Genomic DNA, 17026 nt, shown 5'->3' with positions numbered 1-17026 from the left:
AATATTCATACACCTACAGGGAAGACTAGTTCATATGATTATTATTCAAATTTATACACCAACCACTAAAGCCAATGATGAAGACACTGAAGAATTCTACCAACTTCTTCTGTCTGAAATTGATCAAGCATGTAATCAGGGTGCATTGATAATTATTGTTCATTGGAATGTAAAAGTTGGAAGCAAAGAGGAAGAATAACTGCCAAACTCACGATCAGTAGTTCAAACCTTCAGTGACTCTGAGGGAACAAGGATGAGTCTTTCTACTCCTATAAAGATTTACAGTCTCTGAAATCCTGTACAAGGTCACTATTCTCCATGTCAGTGGTTTTGTTTGTTTTTAACAAGGAAGACCAATTAATGTGACTATTATTCAAATTTACACACCAACCACTAAAACCAATGATGGAAAAAATGAAGTTATACCAGTGCCTTCTGTCTGAAATTGATCAAACATGCAATCAAGATGCATTGAGAACTACTGGTAACTGGAATGCAAAAGTTGGGGGAGAAGAGGAAGGCTAAGTAGTTGGAAAATAAGGCCTTCGTGATAGAAATAATGCTGTAGAACGCATGACAGAAGTTTTCAAGACCAAAAAATTATTCATTGCAAATGCCTTTATTTCAACAGCAATTACTCCAAACTACATGTACAATCCTATCAAGACATTAAAGACCAATACAATTGGGACATTAAATATGTTGGGGCTGGCAAAACGAGTTGACGCACGTCTTCTCCTGGCCTATACCTCTGAGGTTTATGGAGATCCTGAAGTCCACCCTTAAAGTGAGGATTACTGGGGCCACATGAACCCAATAGGACACCGAGCCTGTTACGATGAAGACAAGCATGTTGCAGAGACTATGTGCTATACCTATATGAAGCAGGAAGGAGTTGAAGTGGGAGTGGCAAGGATCTTCAGCACCTTTTGGGCCACGTATGTACATGAATGACAGGCAGGTTATCAGCAACTTCATTCTGCAGGCCCTCCAGGGGGAGCAGCTCATGGTGTATGGTTCTGGATCTCAGACAGGGCATTCCAGTATGTGAGTGATCTCATGAATGGGCTTGTGACTCTGATGAACAGCAATGTCAGCAGTACTGTCAACCTGGGGAACCCAGAAGAGCACAGGATCCTGGAATTTGCTCATTTAATTAAAAACCTTGTTGGTAGTGGAAGTGAAATTCAGTTTCTCTCCGAAGCCCAGGATGACCCACAGAAGAGAAAAACAGACATTAAGAAAGCAAAGTTGATGCTGGGCTGGGAGCCTGTGGTCCCACTGGAGGAAGGATTAAATAAAGCAATTCACTACTTCCATAAAAAACTTGAGTACCAGGCAAATAAACAGAATTAAAAAAGGACGGTCACGCCATAACTGAAAATCTCATTTCCTGGGACTTACTGTTTTACATTTTATGGGATGTAATTTTGTTTGTTTTTCTTCTTATCATTTTTTAATTCTTTTGAAGAACAAACTGGAATCTCATTCTGAGCTTGCTTTAAAGAAATGGATGTGCCTAAAGAACGGCAAACTTTGCCTTGCACTTTTTACATCTCTTTTTATGTAAAATAGGGTAGATGCATCTTTGCATATTTTCAAGTTTATTATTTTATGTTGTGACTGCCATTGACAGTTTTATTTACTGGTTTCTTTGTGAAGCTGAAAAGGAGCATTAAATAGGATGAAAATTGCCAATTTTATTTATAAAAGTGGGTACTTATAAATGAGACATTATATACTATGCATAAAAAAACCTCACAGAATTGTCAGGTGGTGGCGCACTGGCATTTATTATTCAGGCTGATAAAAGAATTCTGTTTGAGAGCTTATGTTTCTTTCAATTCAGAATTTTTCCAAGGTCAAGCTTTTAGTCGTACACTTGACTTTGAAATACTTCTGTTGGTTTTCATGATTAAGGGCATTTGGAATCACTACTGTGCTGTGCTGTGTGTTCTGGGAAGAAAAAAAAACCCACCAAGGTAACGTATTCTTGGTTAACAGTGGTTGAATATGCTATTTTAATAAAATATTGAAACATAAAAAAAAAGAGTGTGGGGGGCAAGATAAAACTGAATAGTTTTCATCTTTGCTATATGGGTCTGGTGAAAAAAGATGGGGATAAGTTTCTTATGATTTAATAGTGAGTAATTGTTAGCAGCAATCAAGAGATCAGACGACATATTGCATTAGGCAAATCTGCTGCACAGGAACTTTTTAAAGTGTTGAAGAGCAAAGATGTCAGCTTGAGGACTAAGGTGCGCCTGACCCAAGCCATGGTATTTTCAATAACCTCATATGGATGCGAAAGCTGGACAGTGAATAAGGAAGATCGTAGAAGAATTGATGCCTTTGAATTGTGGTGTTGGAGGAGAATACTAAAAGTGTCATGGGCTGCCAAAAGAACTGATAGATCTGTTTTGAAAGAAGTGCAGCCAGAGTGCTCCTTAGAGGCCAAGATGGCCAAACTTCGTCTCTCATACTTCGGACATATTGTTAGGAGGGACAAGTCACTGGAGAAGGATATGTTTGGTAAGAATGAAGGTCAGAGAAAAAGGGAAGACCCCAATGAGATGGATTGGCCAGGTGGCAGCATCGATGGACTCAAGTGTGGCAACAGTAGTGAGGTTGGCCCAGGATTGGACATTGTTTCGTTCTGCTGTGCATAAGGTCACTATGAGTCGGTGCCGACTCGATGGCACCCAACAACAACAATTGTTATCATGACTAATTACGAATGTCACAATTGTAAAGGTAGAAGTTTTGTAACAAAAACAGGGTAGTAATTAATCTTACAGCCCAGAAACAGAGGACCCTAGGACCATCAAGCGGAATGCAAAAACATATGCAGAGAAACAGTGACACCAGAGATGGAGGCAGAGATGAGAACATGGAGAGAGGGAGCAGCTGTGGACTCTGGATTCATGGAAAGAGAGGGACTGAGAGCTGGCGGCCAAGAGGTGGCACATGTGCCCACTTGGTTACTAAATGTACTTTCACTTTCTAGTTAACCTGCTTTCTCACACTCCTGTTGTCTTGCTCATGTCTTGTGTTCCCGACACCTCACCCGAATCTGCGACTCCTTGCTAGAAGTCCAGGAGAATTCCCGTGGAACGTTCGGGAACAACGACAAATAAAGAAAATGAACTGGCTTGCGCAGGTAACCTGTCTGAAAATTAGGCCATGATAGTTGAACATGGTCCATTGATTCTGGTTCTTCACAGACAGAAGGCCCATTATCAAAATATAAGAAGCTTTTTTTTCCTGAGCTTTCTCTGGACCAAGAAACAATGGCACAAGTTTTGTTCAGCAGGAATTTGAGGTTGAATGTAGCCTTAACTTTTGGGAGGAAAAGAAGTATATGTGAACTTGTGGCCTGTTTGGTGAGTATAGAAGATCTTGGAGTTGTGGTAGATTGTCTTCCTGTGCTCACCAATTGTGTACAGGAAGAAAAACAATACATCTCTCGTGGCTGCTGTGTAGACTTGTTGCTGCTAGTAAAATTACTACTTGAAAGCAAATTTGAAAAATATGTAATAGTTGGTTTAAACTGGCTTCAAGCAGTCATTAAAAGTGGTGATCAGAGCTATCATCCAAAACAAGAATTATAAATGATGGAAATATTCATATTTCAAAACAACAGTGAAGTGTATTGTGGTAACAGGAAAACCATCCTACTTTGGTTCCAGGATACACTGGTAATATAGCTAAGTATGTAGATGCTTATTTATTATAATTGCATTGAGAAGTTTCATCTACTAAAGAATGCTTGGTTAGTCAAAACATCCTGGGACCATATATTTTTCAGAAACAAGTCTCTTCTGAGAGCATTGAAGTGTGGAAGAAATCAAAACTATTTTTTTCTTTCTTTTTAAAAAGCCACATAATGAAGCCACTAATGAAATCCTAACAATCCACTTCACATTTAAGTGGGAAAATATCCAAAGGAGCAGCTTTAATTTCAGTGAGGTGAAAGTACACTATGAAGATTGTTGGCCGTTGCTGCATTTGGGATTTATCGGTTATTTGGTAACATTGTTTAAGAATGACTGGGTCTTACTTCACTCCTGCATATTGAATAATATAATTTGTACTATGTGAAAAAATAAGACAGGACTTATTACTAGGAATCACAAAGACCAATCATGGTTTTTTTTAAAAGATTGTATTTTATAACAAAACACTTAAATGTATGTAGCTATTTTCTTATGTTGAAAAGACTTTGAAAGTTTAAAACATCATAGCAAATAATCAATATTAAAAATTTTTGATCACACTGAGATACTACTGTGCATGTAAAATGCCTTAATTATTAATAAGCCTATATGTTAAGATACCAAGATGTGTTTTTAAAATCTTGAGAATATTTTTAGTACCTCTGATTTTTTTTTGTCAGAATCATGTTATTTATGTATGTGTTATAATTGTGTATATATATATATAGGGTGAATATGGATTTGTATGAATGGTTAACTGGAAATGTCTATGTTGTTGTTGTTGTTGTTGTTAAGTACCGTGGAGTCGGTTCTGACTCATAGTGACCCTGCATAGGGTTTCTGAGGCTGCAAATCTTTACGGGAGCAGAAAGTCTCATATTTCTCCCACAGAACAGCTGGTAGTTTCGAACATAGGAGCTACCAGAGTTCCTATGTCTGAGTTGGCTAATTTATGGTCACTTTTTATTATATATGAATTTCAAATATTTTCAGTTCTGTATCATTTAAGCTTCTTTAATTTGAGTAAATTCACTAAATATTTCTATTTTTGATTTTTTGAAAGTTCTAATGATTTTTGTATGAATTCTGATTCCTTCTTTTTTCTCTACATATGTTTTGAAGAGTTACATATAAGGCTTTAGAAATGTATACACTTAGTGCTGACCATGTATTTTAAATTCCAGTACTTTCCATTACTACCTCTTCCAGTGGTTGATATAAAATGCAAGTAGACTGTATGAAACCTCACCTCCCTTATTTAAAATACAGTTTTTAGTGTCAGCAAACACAATTCTGGGATATCTTAAGAGCTGTTTGAGTGTTTACATATTATCTCATCTTTAATAAGCCTGACAGGCATCTGAGCAATGATTTTTATTAATTGAATTTCTCTGCATTAATATTCTGAGTACCTGAATATAAATCTTTATCATTTATCCAGCTAGTGAGTATTGATATGAATCCCAAACAAGAATCTGTCTTGCTTTGAAAGTGTTAGAAATATTACCTTTGACTGAATTCTTTGTATAGCTGTATTTTGTATAAGTATGTTGAAGCAATTGGTTATTGGTCTTTCAATAATAATCATTTCAGATTACTAAAAAAAAAAACAAAAAACAAAAAACCCACAAACACACACACAACACAAATGTTGGCCACATTGGAAGAAAGAGGGGACAAAACAGGTATAAGACATATAGAAAATAAATACCAAAATAGCAGAGGTAATCTTTTCTTGTAGGTTGTTATTTTAAATATATATGGAATAAGCACATAATTATCTACATGAATGCAGAAACTGTATCTGATAAAATATAGCATCATTGATATATTAAAACACTAGAGACGATTGAACTAGAAGGGAAACACTTAATAAAATTCAAGCCATATATGAAATAGAAGGGAAACAATAAAATTCAAGCCATATATGAAACACCAATGGCTAACATATTTAATGGAAAAATTTGGGAGCAAGACAAGGGTGCCCACTTCTAGTTAATATTATATTAGAAGTCCTTGGCTAAGTAGTAAGGTATTCAGATTAGAAAAGAGGAAATAAAATGATCTCTAGTCACAGACTATATGATTCTCTATACAGCAGAATACTAAAGAGTCCACAAGAAACTTCTAGAACTAATGGAGGAATTTAGCAAAGTTGCAGGGTTCGAGAACAACAAATGAAAATCAATTGGTTTCCATATATTAGCAATGAGGAATCAGGAAAGGAAATCAGGGTAACGATTCAATTTACAACAGCAACAATTAGAACAGAATACCTAAGAATAAATTTACCAAGGGACACGAAGCACATATACAATGAAAATTATAAAACTCTGCTTAAAGAGATTAATGGAACGCTTTCCATTTATTTAAGTGAAATTTAAATAAAAGGGAAGAGTTCTATATTCATGTATTGAAAGATTTAATACTGTTACGATGTCAATTAATATCAACCAAAGCCATCTATATATCCAAGGTGTTGTTATTGTATGCTGTGGAGTCAGTTCCGACTCATAGTGACCTTGTATAGGGTTTCCAAGGCTGTAAATCTTTACGGGAGCAGGAAGCCTCATCTTTCTCCCATGGAACAGCTGGTAGTTTTGAACTGCTGACCTTGTGGTTCACAGCCCAATTCGTAAATTCCAATAGCCTTCATTACAGAAATAAGAAAACCAATCCTCAACTTTGGATAGAATGGGAAAAGGCCAAGAAGCGCTAAAGAAATTTTGAAAAAGAAGAACAAAGTAGGAGAAGTCATAATTCCTGATTTTAAAACACACTATACAACCATACAACACAATCACTGATTTTAAAACACACGTTACACAATTCCTGATTTTAAAACATACCTCCCGTAAAGATTTACAGCCTTGGAAACCCTATACAGGGTCACTATGAGTCGGAACCAACTACATGGCACATAACAACACCAACATAATACACTATAGAACTATACAACTATAAAGGAACTCTGGTTGTGTAGTGTTTATGAGTCAGGCTGCTAACCTCCAGGTCAGCAGTTTGAAACTACCAGCCATTCCACGGGAGAAAGATGAGGCTTTCTGCTCCCATAAAGATTTACAGCTTTGGAAACCCTATGCAGGGTCACTATGAGTCGAAACCGACTCCACGGCACACCACCACCACCAGCATACAACTACAGGGACTCCTGGTGTGGCACTGTAGGATCAACACTGTACTGCTAACCACAAGTTCAGAAGTTCAAATCCACCAACCACTCCTTGGATACCCTATACAGGGTCGCTGTGAGTCAACTCGATGGCACTTAACAACAATAACAATACAACTACAGTTATCAAAACATCTTGGTAAAATTATAGACACATAGACCAACTAAATAGAATTGAGAGTTCAGAAATAAACCCACACATCTATGGTCAACTGAGTTTTGACAAGGGTGCATTCTGATTGTACTTTTTGCAAGACCAGTTTTTTTGTTCTTATGGAAGTCCATAGTCTTCTCCAACACTATAATTCAAATGCTTCAATTTTTCTATGGTGTTCCTTATTCATTATCCAACTTTCAAATGCTCAGTGTTATAGGATCAACAATTGTGAGATTGGCCCAGGACCAGGCAGTGTTTTGTTCTGTTGTGCATAGGGCCTCTGTGAGTCAGTACCAACTCGATGGCACCTAGCAACGACAACAAATTTATTGGCTCAGTTGGGAGGATTTTTGTGTTCTTTACACTGAGGTGCAATCCATACTGATGACTTTGATCTTCATCAATATGTATTTTAAGTTCTCTTTGCTTCCAGTAAGCACTATTGTACCATCTGCATACCACAGATTGTTAATGAGTCTTTCTCCAATCCTGATGTCGCATTCTTTTTCATATAATTCAGGCATTCAGATCATTTGCCCAGAATACAGATTAAATGAGTGTGGTGAAAGGATACAACACTGGAGCACACCTTTCCTGATTTTAAATCATTCAGTATCCCTCAGTTCTGTTTTAACTAGAGCCTCTTGGTCAACAGTTTTCTCAGGAGAACAATTAAGTGTTCTGTAATACCCATTCTTTGCAATGTTATCCATAGTTTGTCATAAACTATATAGTCAAAAGTCTTTTCATAGTTAATAAAGCACAATTAAACATCTTTCTGTTATTCTCTCTTTCAACCAAGATTCATCTGATTTCAGCAATGATATCCCTAGTTCCTTGTTGTCTTCTGAATCTGGCTTGATTTTCTAGAAGCTTACTGTGGATGTGTTGTTGCAATAATTTTTGAATTTTCATTAGCACAATTTTACTTGAATGTGATATTATGGATATTGTTCAATGATGTGCTAATTAAGTTAAGTTACCTTTCTTTGTAATGGGCACAAATACAGCTCTCATCCAGTCAGTTTGTCAGGTTTTCTTGGTATAGATGAATAATCACATACAGTGCTGCATCTGCTTGTTGAAAGATTTCCATTTGCATTCTGTCAGTCCATGGGAATACCTTCAAAGCAACTTGAACTTCTTCCTTTGAGTCTTTTTTTTTTAATTTTTTTATTGTGAGGTTTACATGGGAGAACATCAGCTTTATATTCATCCTATCATATTTCATTTCATTGCAATGATTACAATCCCATCCACGCATTATCAAATAACCCAAAAAGGTACACCCACCCACCCCCGGCTGCAAGCACACAACCCATCTCCCTCCCTGAGTCCAGTGTACCCAGTTGCTCCATCTGTCCATGTCATTGTCTCTGTCTCCATCTCTGGCATTACTGCCTCTCTGGGAAGGGTCCCGCTCTCCGTTCTTCTCACTTGATGGTCCCAGGGACCTACGCTCCTGTGCTGTAAAATCAATCACTCTCTGCCTTTTGTCAAAAAACATCTACCTCTATATTTCCTAGCCTCACAGTCAGTCCTGATGGCAAATATTTACTATTGTACCACAAGAGTCTTATCCCCGTTTTCTTTCACCAGCCTGGTACCAACGGATTGGAAATCGTTCAGTGGTGATTCTACCTTCCCCACCCTGTCTGCAACTAGGCTTCCTCTTGAAAGCTTATAAGCCAGTCACTTCTTGCTTTTATTACCTCTCCCCCCCCATTTTGGTTAGCCAATGTCTAAGTTGCCCATCCCTGTCAACCCTGTGTACCAAGTTGGCGGGAATGATGCTTGCTGTAAATGTTTATTTCCCCTTTTGAGCTACTATATCCGTAAGTATAGGTCAAGTTCATCAAATTGTAGTGGATTGCTTGTTTGTTTGTTTGTTTGTTTGGGGGGGGGATTACTCTTTTTTTCCTCTTCTTTCTTCCTCTAGTCAAGTTCTGGTCATCCAGCCATGAAGCCAGGTCAAATGAGTACTATCTGTAAGTATGGGTGTTCTTGTGCATCTCCCCTCACTTCATATCAGCTGGATGCTTGACTCTCCACCCTAGTCCTCTGTGGACATGTCCCTAACTCTGGGCCCAGGAGTCCCTAGGTCTCATCATACTGCTGGCCAACCAGGTTTCAATCCAGGTTGACAGAAGTCTATTGAACGTGGTCAGACTTAGCTCACAACTTCATTGCTGTTTTCCCCCCACTTCCCCTTATTGGTAGACCAACGTGGTCACCAGCAAGACCACATGCCTGCTAGTGTATTCCCCTTGAGTCTCAGTCTTGGAAGAGGGTTTACCCTGGAGGAACCCAACCGCTTGCCTTGATGGCTCTCTGGCAAACAACTTGCTTGTTCCTGTAGTAGTCAATTGGACTGCCATTACTGTTTTTTATTTTTCCTGTTGGTCTTTCTTTCAAGAAGTATCTTCTGTTCTTCTAGCTGTTCCAGGCTGGTCTGCTTGTCCTTTCAAGTGGCAATTTCCCACCTCAGATGATTCTGGATGGCGATCAGGATTCCACTTATGGTCTTATGCAATGCAAAGGCTCCACAGGAAGCTTCCTTCCCTGGGCAAGTTCTAACCTCATTTTAGGTATTCCAATCAGTTATAGGCTCAAGACAAGCTTTCTATGGTGATGTTTCTGGCTATTCCTTTCTAGGGAGACTATCTTTGAAAACCTTACATATGACGAGAACCTAATGACCAAAATATATATAAACATTGACAAGTTAACAACGAAAAGATATATAACCCAATTATAAAATGGCCAAAGAATGGGATGCCATATATAAAAATCTGAAAGCAAAAAAAAAAAAAAAAAAATGTCAACTAAGAATTACATACCCAGCAAAATAGTCCCTCAATTAGGACAATCCCAGATAAATACAAATTAAAGAAACTTGTTAAAAAAATAAACAACAAAAAACCTAGACCTACCTTACAAGAAATACTAAAGTGGAACTTCTAACAGAGAACCAACAATGGTTCTCTGTTACATAAGATTAACATACATAACTCCACCCAGAAGTCAACCCAGGTATGTTGTTGTTGTTGTTAAGTGCCGTAGAGTCAGTTCCGACCCATAGTGACCCTCTAGAGGGTTTCCAAGGAGTGACTGGTGAGCTTGAACCACCAACCTTGCAGTTCAAACTGACTTTGCAGTCTAGCGCACTAATCCACAGCGCCACACCAGTAACCCAGGTATAGAAGTATTGAAATTAATATCATGAAGAATTTTGTTTTTCAATTTTCAATTCAAAGAATAGTATAGTTATAGAACTTCCAAATGGGGAGGAAGCCAAGTCTATTTCAAGAAAGAAGAGATTTTTTTTTTTTTAAAGGAACTATAACCCTTTTTGTTTTCTCTGTTTAAATCAAACAGAAAACAAACATACATTAATTTTGTTATATGCTAACATTTTCAAAACCCATTGTTTGCATAAGAGGACTAAAACCAAAAGTGTGTTTCAGAGATCAAGATATAAGTGACTGCCAGCAGTCTAACACGGCCTTCCAATGATATTCAGGAGGAGCCACTTCATAATTGCTGGCACTAACCAAAGTGGCAGAATTATTTGCCAGATACTTTAGGAAATCATGAAGATAGTTCAGTAATAAAGCAAGAATCTTCTCATCCTGAGGTGTATAGGCCAGCATTGCTCCAATTCATACAAATAATCTCAGCAGACGTGGCACTCTGTACACCTGGATCATGGGTACATCAGGGTGATCTGCGAGGATTTCAGAATACTGTGGTCTTTCAAATTTGTAGAGTAGCTGAGTGACCAAAGTTATGTTGACGCATTCTTTTATCCCTTCCACAAGTTCATTAACAGCGTACTCCTTAGTATCTGTGTTTCCTTAAGATATTTGTACATTTTGTTGTAATATTTGGCTTTATCTTCTTGAGCTGATCTTTGAAAATTTCTGTTCAGCTCTTGTACCACCTCATTTCTTCCATTTGCTTTAGCATCTCTACACTAAAGAGAAAGTTTCAGTGTCTCTTCTGACATCCATTTTGACCTTTTCCTTCTTTCTTGTCTTCTTAATAACTTTTTGCTTTCTTTATGGCTGGAGTATAAGTAACAAAAGGGACAGTAGGAGATAAGATTTGAGAGGTAGGATAGATGATATGGGATGTTTATAATGAGGGAAGAGGGCAGTAGTGGATCAGTGGTAGCATTCTCACTTTCCTTGTGGAAGATCCAGATTCAATTCCGGTCAGGGAATCTCAGACTCAGCTACCACCAGCCTGTCAGTGGAGGCTTACAGACTAAGATGGACTCAGAAGAAAGACCTGAAAATCAGCCAGTGGAAACCCTGTGGATTACAGGTCTGCTCCCATTGCACATGGCGTCACCAGGAGTTGGGATTGACTTGATAAAAGCTAATAACAACAAAATGAAGGAAAAATTTTCCCCTCTGGAGACTCGTTCACTTTTTCCTGAAAGTGATAGAGGTGTGGTTTTTGAAAGTATTTATTTTGCAAACAGGAATCCAACAAGGATGCCCTTTATCTCCATGCCTATTCAACATTGTATTGGAAGTCCCAGCTAGTGTAATGCACAAGAAAGGGAAATAAAAGGCATCTACACTGGCAAAAACAAAAAGGAGAGAGAAAAGTAAACCCTATGTATTTGCAGATTTTATGATCCTATACGTAGAACATACTGAAAACTCAGCAAGGACATTATTGGAATGAAATGAAAGATTAAGTAAAGTGACAAGATACAAGATCAACATACAAAAATTAGTCAGATTTCTTTTTTGTTATCAAAATGAACTCTGAAAAGGAAATAAGAAAAACAATAATCATTCACAATTGGTTGGTTATGTGCCCGTCGAGTCAGTTCCAACTCATAGTGACCCTGTATAGAGTTTCCGAGGCTGTAAATCTTCACAAGAGCAGAAAGTCTCATCCTTCTGTGGAACAGCTACTAGCTTTGAATTGCTGACCTTGAGGTTAGCAGTCCAACTCATAGCCGCTACGCTACCAGAGCTCCTTAACCATTTAGAATAGCCATCCAAAAGATGAAATATTTGAAAATAAATGTAACTAAAGATAAAAAGTGAAGTATAATATATTGTATAATATTGTTGTTAAGTGCTGTTGAGTCGGTTCTGACTAATAGCAACCCTTCTGACGAGTGGCTGGTGAGTTTGAACCACTAAACCTGTGGTTGGTGGTTTAAACGTATCTTGTGGTTCAGTGTTTGTCCTACAGCACCACACCAGGACACCAAGAAATCAAGTTGGTTTTGTTTTAAAGTGCCGTCAAATCAGTTCCAATTCACAGTAACCCTGTATAGGTTTTCTGAGGAACAGCTGGCAGATTTGAACTGCTGACCTTGTGGTTTGCAGTCCAGTGCTGATCCTAAAGAGCCCCACTGGCAGTACAAGAAACCAAGACACCTACATAATGGAAAGATATAACACCTTTATGGATAGGAAGACTTAACATTATGAAAATGTCAGTACTACCTAAAACAATCTATAGATATGATACAATTCCTATTTAACTCCACTGTTATTCTTTAAGAAGATAGGAAAAAACTAATTAGTCAACTCTGTATGGAAAGGGAAAAAAGAAACCTGGATGTGCAGAACACTACTAAAAAAAGAGGACTACTAATGTGGCACTATAAGATAAGCACTGAATTGTGAACTACAAGGTTGGCAGTTCAAACCCACCAGGTGCTCTTCGGAAACCCTATAGAGGATAGCTATGAGTTGGAATTTACTCAGGCACTTAATAATTTAAAAAGAACAAGGTAGGAGGCCTCATACTTCCTGATCTTAAAACCTACTTCACAGTCACAGTCGTCAAAACAGCCTTGTATTTGTACAATGAATGACACATAGAGCAATGGAACAGAATTAAGAACCTCCCCCCCCCACAAATCTACCCACCTATGAACAACTGATCTTTGCCAAAGGGCAAAACCCCACAAATGTTATTACCAAAACTGGGTATCCATTTGAGAAATATGAAACAGGATCCAGATCTTACACCATATACACAAACTCTAGATGAATCAATGATCTAAATAAAAATCTAAAATTACAAAGATCGTTAGAAAAAAATAAGGACAAAATTCTGCTCCCGTGAGTATTTAAAGCTCCAGAAACCCTATACAGTTTTGCTGAGTCAGAACCAACTAAACAGCACTTAACAACAAGAGCAATACGTAACCTGGGAGTGCAGTGGCTCTGTGAGATAAGCACCACAAGGTAGTAGTATGAGCCCATCAGTCACTGTGCAAGAGCAAGATGATACTTTCTGCTCTTGCAATGATTTATAGCCTCGGAAACTCTATGTAGGGTTGCTATGCATCAGAACAGACTCAAGGCATTAACAACATTAATAACCTAAATATGAGGGGTCTTCAAAAACTGTCTGTAGGCGCTTGATCAATAAATGCAAAATGGCTTCTTTTAATTAGTTTATCAATTGTTACTTTCAAGATTAATAATGACTAATAAATTTCCTGCATTTCTTTTTTTTTTTAAAGTGCATTATATTTCTTTCCATTTCTCAAACAAAATTTTTGAAGCCCCCACATACACTGTTAAATACAGTGAAAAATACACAAACAGCAGAAGACAAACTAGATGACTGGGATCTCCTAAGAAAAATTATTTTGTGCATCAAAAGAATTTACCAGAAGTAAAGAGAACCCAGTAACTAAGGAAAAAAAAAAAAAAAGGTTATGATATATCAGACAAGGACTAATCTCTAACATATATAAAACACTCAAACCTCAACAACAAAAAGACAAACAATCTAATTTTAAAATGTGCTGAGAACAATGAACAAACACTTCACCAAAGAAGACATTCAGGTAGCGGACAAACCCCTGAGGAAATGTTCACAATCATTAGCCATTTAAGAGATGCAAATCAAAACTATGATGCAATACCATCTCACATCTGCATTAACAGCAAAATTCAATGAGACAGAAAACAACAAATGTTGGTGAGGGTGTGGAGAGACTGGAACCCTTATACAATGCTGGTGGGATTGTAAAATGGTACAATCACTGTGGAAGATGGTATGGTTCTCCCTTATAAAGTTGGAAATTGATATACCATATGATCCAGCAATCCTACTACTAGGCATAAGAGCTGTGACATGAATAAATATGTGCATACCCATGTTCATGGCAACACTATTTACTAATAAGAAAGACAGAAACAGCCTAAGCATCCATCAACAGATGAACAAAATATGGTATATACATATCATGGAATACTATTACAATGTTAAAGACTAAAGATGAATCTGGAACACTTCATAACATGGATGAACCTAGAGGACATTATGCTGAGTGAAATTATGGTTGTTAGGTACCTTTGAATCAGTTCTGACTCATAGTCACCCCATGCATAACAGAATGAAATATTGCCCTGTTGCACATCCTCACAATTGTTGTTATGCCTGAGTCCATTGCTGCTGTCATGGTGTCAATCCATCTAGTTGGGGCTCTTCCTCTTTTCCGCTGACATTCAACCCCACCAAGAAAAATGTCCTTCTCCAGCGACTGGTCCTGATAATATGTCTGAAGAATGATAGACCAAATCTCATGATCCTGGTTTCTAAGGAGCATTCTGACTGGACTTCTTCCAACATGGATTTATTTGTTCTTCTGGCAGTACACAGTACTTTCAATATTCTTCTACAACACCATAACTCAAATGCGTCAGTTCTTCTATGGTCTTGCTTATTCATTGCCCAACTTTCACATGCATATGAGGCAAATAAAAATATCATGGCTTAGGTCAGGTACACATTAGTCCTCAAACTGATACCTGTGTGAAATTAGTCAGTAATAAAAGGACACATATTATATGAGACCGTTATCATGCAAAGTCAAGAAAAAGTTTTCAAACAGAAAGAAACACTATTTGATGGTTATCAGGATTGGGAGGGATATGGAGGGTAAATCACTAACTAAAGGACAGTGGTGGTGGCTGTGAGCCATTGAGTCACTTCTGACTCACAGGATTTCTCAAGCTGTAAACCTTTATGGGAACAGAAAGCATCATCTTTTTTCTATGGAGTGGCTGACAGATTCTAAATGCTGATATTGTGGTTAGTAGCCCAACTTGTAACCCACTACAATACCAGGACTCACATATTAACTTAAGTGAAAGGGAAGGCAATATACAATAAGGGGGATGTCAGCACAAAACAATAAAGGAAAAGGAAGACACTGAAGGGAATATAAGAGTTAAAGGCAACAGAAGCAAATACTATCACATACACAATCCTACAATAACAATAATCTGCAATTGGATAAATAGACATACAAGCTGCGCAGGTGAATGGAACTTAATGTTAAGTACCATCGAATCGGTTCCAACTCATGGGGACCCTGTATAGGGCTTCCAAGGAGCAGGTGGTGGGTTTGAACTGCCAACTTTATGGTCAGCAGTCCAGTGTTTATCCTACAGAACTACACCAAGGCTCCATATATAAGTTTGACAGAGGATATTTCTACATATGAATTTATATGTGCTGCAAATATATGTATGAATATAGTAGAACATATATAGGGAAAAGTTATGAAAATACCATAACTATAACAATACACATAGAGAAAATAAGTCACTAGGTCTAGAGGCTCAGGACCATAGTCTTGGGTAACATCAAGGTCAACTGGCATAACATAGTCTACAATGTTCTAAATCCAAAGTTTGTGAGTAGCAACTGGGGTCTTAAAGCTTGTGAGTGGTCATTTAAGGTACAACTATTGGTTTCATCCCATTAGAAGCAAAGAAGAGTGAAGAAAATAAAAGATATCAAAGGTCTATGGAAACAATTAATCCAACGGACTAAGAGAACCTCATCCTCCATGACCAAGACCAGAAGAACTAGAAGGTACCCAGCTACCACTACTAATCAATTTAAAAGGGATCACAATATAAAGTCCTTGGTAGAGTGAGAGCAAAATACAGAACAAAACTCAAAAGTATAAAAATAACCAGGCTCACTGGTTAGATAGATACTGGTAGAACTCTTGAGCGTTCTTGAGATGGCCATTAGCCATCATCAGTCTACTAATAGATCAACAAAGTGAACAATAACACTAGGCAGGTATGCATTCCTTAGAATAATCAAAAATTTGAGATCAAAAGGCAGCATTTGCCCAAAGACTAAGCAGTAAGGGATAGAAAAGAAAGAAGAATGGAAACAGGAAATATTGGGAGGAATTGGGATGAGTGATGCTACATTGTGGGACAAAGAGTGGCATGAAACAAAATTTGTATGATTTGTTGAATGGAAAATTGATTTGTTCTGTAAACCTTCACCCAAATTACAATAAAAAAATAAAAATAAAACATTCTATAGAAGAATTATGACCAAAAGAGGGGAAATACAGAACAGAATTAAAAATTCTCATTGACTCTACCCTTTTTTGAGTGAAGGAGCCTTGATGAAACCCTGAAACTGCTGTCCTGTGATAATCTTTAAAACTTAAATTGAAACAGTCTCCCCTAAAGTCTACAGCACCATACCAGGTATTCTATCCATACAGTCCAGCAATTGCATGTGTATTTATCCTAGAAAAATGAAGACATAAGTTCATTCAAAAGCCTGCATATTAATGCTTATATTATTGCTTTGAGAAATTCATAATAGCTCAAAACTGGAATCAATACAGATATCCTTCAGTGGATTGGTTAATGGTTAAACAAACTGTGGTACAGTCATACCATGGAAATGTTTGTTGTGCATCTTCTGGTCGATTCCAAGTCATACAGTGACCCTATAGGACAAAGTAGGGTTTCCATTTGGAGCACCTAGTGGGCTCCAATTTCTGACCTTTCGATTATTCATCCAGCACTTAACCACTGCACCACCAGGACTCCTTATGGAAATACTTTTGTTGTTGTTAAGTGCCGTCGAGTCGGTTCCGACCCATAGCGACCCTGTACAGGGTTTCCGAGGGTGTAAATCTTTATG

The 17026-nt window shown here is 37.7% G+C and overlaps 2 pseudogenes; both read left to right on the top strand.

Annotated features, from left to right (window-relative positions):
• Positions 1 to 645: 645 nt before the first annotated feature.
• Positions 646 to 1356, top strand: LOC102814952 (annotated as a pseudogene).
• Positions 1357 to 1509: 153 nt separating this feature from the next.
• Positions 1510 to 3745, top strand: LOC102814570 (annotated as a pseudogene).
• The last annotated feature ends 13281 nt before the right edge of the window (positions 3746 to 17026 follow it).

This window comes from Chrysochloris asiatica, unplaced genomic scaffold (genome assembly GCF_000296735.1).
Source record: "Chrysochloris asiatica unplaced genomic scaffold, ChrAsi1.0 scaffold00383, whole genome shotgun sequence".
NCBI lineage: Eukaryota > Metazoa > Chordata > Mammalia > Afrosoricida > Chrysochloridae > Chrysochloris > Chrysochloris asiatica.
The sequence above is the reverse complement of the archived record's forward strand: the minus strand, read 5'-3'. Positions and strand labels throughout refer to the sequence as shown.